Source organism: Macaca nemestrina, chromosome 13, assembly GCF_043159975.1.
Source record: "Macaca nemestrina isolate mMacNem1 chromosome 13, mMacNem.hap1, whole genome shotgun sequence".
NCBI lineage: Eukaryota > Metazoa > Chordata > Mammalia > Primates > Cercopithecidae > Macaca > Macaca nemestrina.
In genome coordinates this window covers 15,310-20,837 of record NC_092137.1, presented here as the reverse complement: position 1 = coordinate 20,837, position 5,528 = coordinate 15,310, and the positions used below count along the sequence as shown (strand labels likewise).

General features: G+C 37.1%; 1 pseudogene; it reads right to left on the bottom strand.

Moving 5' to 3' along the window:
- Nucleotides 1-221: 221 nt before the first annotated feature.
- LOC139358001 (zinc finger protein 705A-like) lies at nucleotides 222-5,192 on the bottom strand (annotated as a pseudogene).
- Nucleotides 5,193-5,528: the final 336 nt, after the last annotated feature.

Genomic DNA, 5,528 nt, shown 5'->3' with positions numbered 1-5,528 from the left:
CATTTTTAGATGTTACAACTACAGCTGAAGTCTCTTCCATATTCCTTACATTCGTCATTCCTAACACCATGTCATCTAAAGTCAGAATATGTTCTGAAGACATTTATCATTTTCTCTCCAGGGTGACTTTTCTGATATTATTTAAGATTAGTACACTAGCTGAAGGCTTTCCCACATAAATGGCATTAATATGGCTTTTCTCCAGTGCATGTTCTCTCATATCATTTAAGGTCAGAAGATAGACTAAAGTCTTTCCCACATAGAAGACAAGTATGTGGTTTCTCTTCAGTGTGAATTCTTGTGTGTCCTCTAAAGCCAGAGCTTTGACTAAAGACTTTCCCACTTTTATCACATTCATAACGCTTTTATTCAAGGTGAGTTCTCTCACGTCTTCGAAGGTTAAAGGATTGAATAAAACCTTTCCCACACTGATGACACTTATACGGTCTCTCTCCCGTGTGAGTTTTCTCATGTCTTCTAAGGTGAGAACACAGAGTGAAGGATTTTCCACATAGCTGACATGCATATGGCCTCTCTCCAGTGTGAGTCATCTTGTGCCATCTAAGGTGAAAGCAATTAGTATAGGCCTTTTCACATATATTACATTGATATGATTTACCTTTAGTATGAATTTGTTTATGTGGTTTAGGGAATAACTGATTACTAAGGGATTTTCCACACTGTTTGCTGATGTAGGGTTTCTTTCCACTCTGAGTTAACAAACGCTGAGTCATTGTGGAACTGTGAGTGCAATCTTCTCTCAAATCATTACATTCAAAGGGATCCTCCAGAGTGAGAGAGTTCTCCTTTAGGGACAAAGATTAAAAGCTCTTATTGATTTACCGACATACATCTATACGTTCATTTCACCACCTTTGAATCCTAGACCAACCATTCAGTAGTAGAGTCCAGTTGAAATCTTTCCAATGTTACTTGTGTGAAAGGAAATTAAATGTTGGCACCCCAAACTCATTTAACCAAAGGGAAAAATCAAGCTGAGAACAGGGTCACACAAACTTGCCTCCCCCTTCTGGTTCCTAAATAATATGGCTACAAGATGAAAAGCTACTTGCCTCCCCCGTATTTTGCCCACAAGGAAATTCCTCATGACCTGTTAAAGTTACACCATGGCAATGCAAACTGATAGCTTGTCTTTACAGGCGCAGTCATCCCCAGTTCACCAGACACAAATACATATCCGATTGTTTCCCTGCCCCATTTTGCCTATGTTGTCTTATATAAAATGCAGCTCTCCTGCATTATTCCTCTGCCTCATTTGTTTATGTCATCTCATGTAAAAACAATCCAGATTCACTGAGCCAGAAAAATGTACGAATTACTATTTTTTTCTACCCACCTTTTACATGAAAATTGTGTACTTCTCAATATCCCACCCTTTCCCCCTTTAAATTTAGAGAAAATCATCTTTGGAGAAAGGCATACACCTGTCCCCCAGGTGCATGTCCTTAACTCTGGCAAATAAATCTCCTACAATGATTGAGACTTGTCTCGTCATTTTTCTCGATTGACACTTGCGTACACATTGTCTCCTGCAGACGCAGATATTTTCTCTTTTATAAGATCCCAACTACAGAGTTATTCTATTAATTGTGATGATATCAATATCTTTCAAAGTCTGAGCATGAGCAATGTACACGCACTTGTTCTATTTTAAAGATCTCATGTTATGGTTTAGAACACAGGTCACTTTATTCACTGAATTCAAACTATCAAATTTTTTTTACTTAGAAAGCACTTAATGCCAGCCTAATTACACTCAGGTGACTGTGTGTCATTACTAACTTAACCCATTACCAGGTCTTTAACTTAGATGGCTGGTGTACACAGCTATAAAACTCACCATTGTCATACCAGTGGATGCATCTTTTCTGATAGGATGCATGAATATCGTGTGTTTTTTCTTAAGGGCACTTTCCTTGTCTCAAATAATTGAAAAATAAATTGTTACCTTGGTATGATGGTAATAAAATTGTTTGAAAAACCCCGAGGCCCGTTTACTTTTTTCAAAAATTGACACTTAGATGTGGCAAATGTGTCAAATGAAGAAAATACTTCAATTGAAGAAAATACTTCAATAGAAGAAACAGATTGTACAGCATCAGCAATTAGAAAAGAGTTTTAAAATTAAAACGTGAAAAGAGTTAAAATGGAAATGAGATATCAGGCAGGTAAATAGAGGGATAGTCTTCACAGGGGTATCGGGAAAAGAGTCAGCATGTGACAGTTTAACCCCAACAAGTACATGAATTATCCTTTTCCCGAAAGTAAAAGAAAAGGCAAGAGGACACAAGAGTAGCATCTGACATATGAACAAAATGATAATAACATCTAAGGAATTCTGCTCCAGTAACTTAACCTACATTTTAGAAATTACCACTCATTTAATAAAACCGCTAATTAATATTTGACTGATATTATTCACTGACGAAGCACCTCCTCCTATTAGAGCACAGGACCCTGTTGCTTAACCAGATTCTAGCCTTGGAGAAATTCTCTTCCTTCCCGCCAGAGCTCTTTTCCTTGCTCCAGCTGCAAAGTTATATAGGATTTGCTTATCTGGTACCCTGTTAGTGGAAACAGTACATGTGTTTTGAGTTCACTGTCAATAAATGTGCATTATCACCAACTGTAAGGCAGGCTATCAAGGAAGAATAAAAACAGTGAAGGTCAGCTCAGGCCACAAGACCTAGAACACAGAAAACTCCCCAGGATTTTTCTGACCCAACGTGAGACTAGAAAATAAATTCAAACCAAAGGTCCATCAGGAAAAGGAAATTCAAAACAGTCAGGACCTATGAACGCTGAGTCCATGCCTAAGTTCCAAGACACAATGCGTAATACACAGTCTTTTCAGAAAGAGATTAATTAAATCTCTGCACAATATGTTTATTATTATTCTCATACAGAACAGAAAAACAATTCGATTTACAGAAATAATTGGTGTTCTACACAAAAAAGATATTGCTATTGTTTTCACTAATTGGTCTCAGCCTAAGCATAGCGACTAAAGCAGAAGAGTTATTTAGAAAATATTTAATTTAATACATTGAAAATATTCATTATGTTCTCAGGTCTGTTCTGAGTATTAGAGACTGAGTACCAAGGAAACCATGACATCCTTGTCAAGATTACATTCTAATTGAGTGACAAACTAAATAAAATAAAATAAAATAAAGATATTTCTTTCAGACAGATTTAGAGAGCTCAAATTTTTTTTCAGATAAGATCTGCGAGAGAATCAGAGATTAGAGTGAGATATGGGGAAGCTGTTCCAACACTTATTGAATGAATGAGTCAATGTGTGTCTACATACGTATGTGAATGTTGAGGGACTCACCGAGGGACACCAGTTGACACACGTTTTCCAGCATTACATCTCTGTACAGCTTTCTCTTGGATGTGTCCGTCATGGCCCACTCTTCCTGGGTGAAGTCAATAGCTACATCTTCAAAAGTCACTTTGTTCTAAAACATCAGACATTTTAGTTTAGACAGAGAATCCCTTTTAATGTCCAGAGGAGGAAGGCTGAGATGACATAGGTAGGATCTGGGTATGCAGAACACTCAGTGTTTTAGGTTCCAGCCAGTTCATTCTCAACACTAAACTGGTATCTGCCTTTCAAATTCACTCACAGAGACATACCCACTCTTAATCCATTAAACTTTCCTATGAAGAAATATCGCATGAGATGTGGCATAATATAGCCCAGATATTTTTCAGTAATGTGTTAATCACCTGTACATAACTGATTATAAAATTTTCACTTGAACCTTCATAAATAAAACAAATTTACCATGAATTTCAAGTAAATTACAGATTCGTCACAAGGCAAATAACCATGATTTACTACTTTTTAAACATGACCGTGATTACATGAATTATTTCTCTAGATAAACCACAGGTTTCTCACCAATCAAATGGTTAAAAGACCTATTATGTGTTTTGAATAATCTAAAGAAGTAATAAAAAACATGTTTCCTATCCAGCAAATATTTACTAAATACAGGTCATTTGTCCCTTATTCATTAAAAAGGTAGAAAGCAATGAACCAGACTCCAGCATTCTTCAGAACTGAACAAGTTTTACACAGAATATAGGACTCAATTCATACATATAGTCACTCTAATGTTATGTAATTCAGGTGTTCATGACAAGGCTTAAAGACAGTCCAGCCGCACAAGACAAGACCGCTGAGGCTGCTATACTGAGGAAGTCTTAGTCTGATGATTCCTGTGATATGAAGCCTCCTGTTCTCAACTTTCTCTGGTCAACCCAAACATCAGTTATCACTGCCTCTCTTTTAACTTTACCTTGTCACTTGGCTTGTTCAAGGATAAAAAGGCCTCTTTACTGTTTTGTTTTTTTCTAACCAGCCCTTATAGAGCATTTCCACAGAACCCTAAATTGTACTATATCTACTATATTCCTTCTCCTGAGTGTGCAACCATAATTAAGTAATTGTATTTCTTATATGTTACTTTCAGTTACCAGAAGGCAAAAAGGTTAATTACCAAAAGGTAAAATGAATGGGGATAAGAATAATAATGACTTCTTTAGTTGTCCTTTTGCAAAGTTTTTAAAAGCATAAATATATTTTATCAAACTCTCCTTTTTCCTCAACATTGTGCAGCTCTTGCCCAAGTCCTATCACATGGGATTTATTGAACTCAGCTGCTAGAACATCAGCCTCATTATTGGGCTGTGATCTTCTGCTCTTCACGCATCTCTATTGCCTGCATTCATCACAATCCAAAGTCTATGTCAGCCAATGGTCAATTATTAATGGGTCAATTATTTCCCTGTGAGGTTATAGGATGGATAGAAGAAAAAGAAATACATAAATGAGACCTCTCATGTCTTTTTTTGTAAATAGCCTGCATAGGGGCCGGAATAAAGTAATGTAATATTAGAAATTATATTGATAATTTAGGAATCATTGACACATGATACCCAACCTAGAGTCCTGAGAAAACTTAATTGGAGGCCAGATACCTGAAAGTCTCCTGATTGCATTTGGAACACCCAGGCTGGGTGGATTTTGCATCATAAAAACAAACAAAAAAAGAATAAAAATGAAACACCCATGCAAACTGGAGAAAACTGCCCATTTGCCAGCAATATGGGTATAATTTCAGTAGAAAGAGCCATCCCCCACTCACTAGTGAATGCATTGTCAAGAACTCAGTTTCTCTCTGTCTTCTTCTGGATTTCCACTTGCAGACACTTCAGGCACTAAGAAAAGCTGAGGTTGGAGAAAGAACACCTGAGACACCAGCCTTGTACATAATTTTCAGACCAACCTGTGATGAAAAGCCAGACCTTCACTGAAGGGTGACACCCCCTGCACCACAGCCTGACCAACAGTCACAAACACACAGAGGCCTCTCCTCTTTTCCCAAGGTCAAAATTAGGAAGCCTATGACTATGGTTTCTGACAAAGAAGGAACACAGATATCTTGTGAACGAGAACATCAAAAGCACTGAGTTTTGTATGTTAATTGACACAA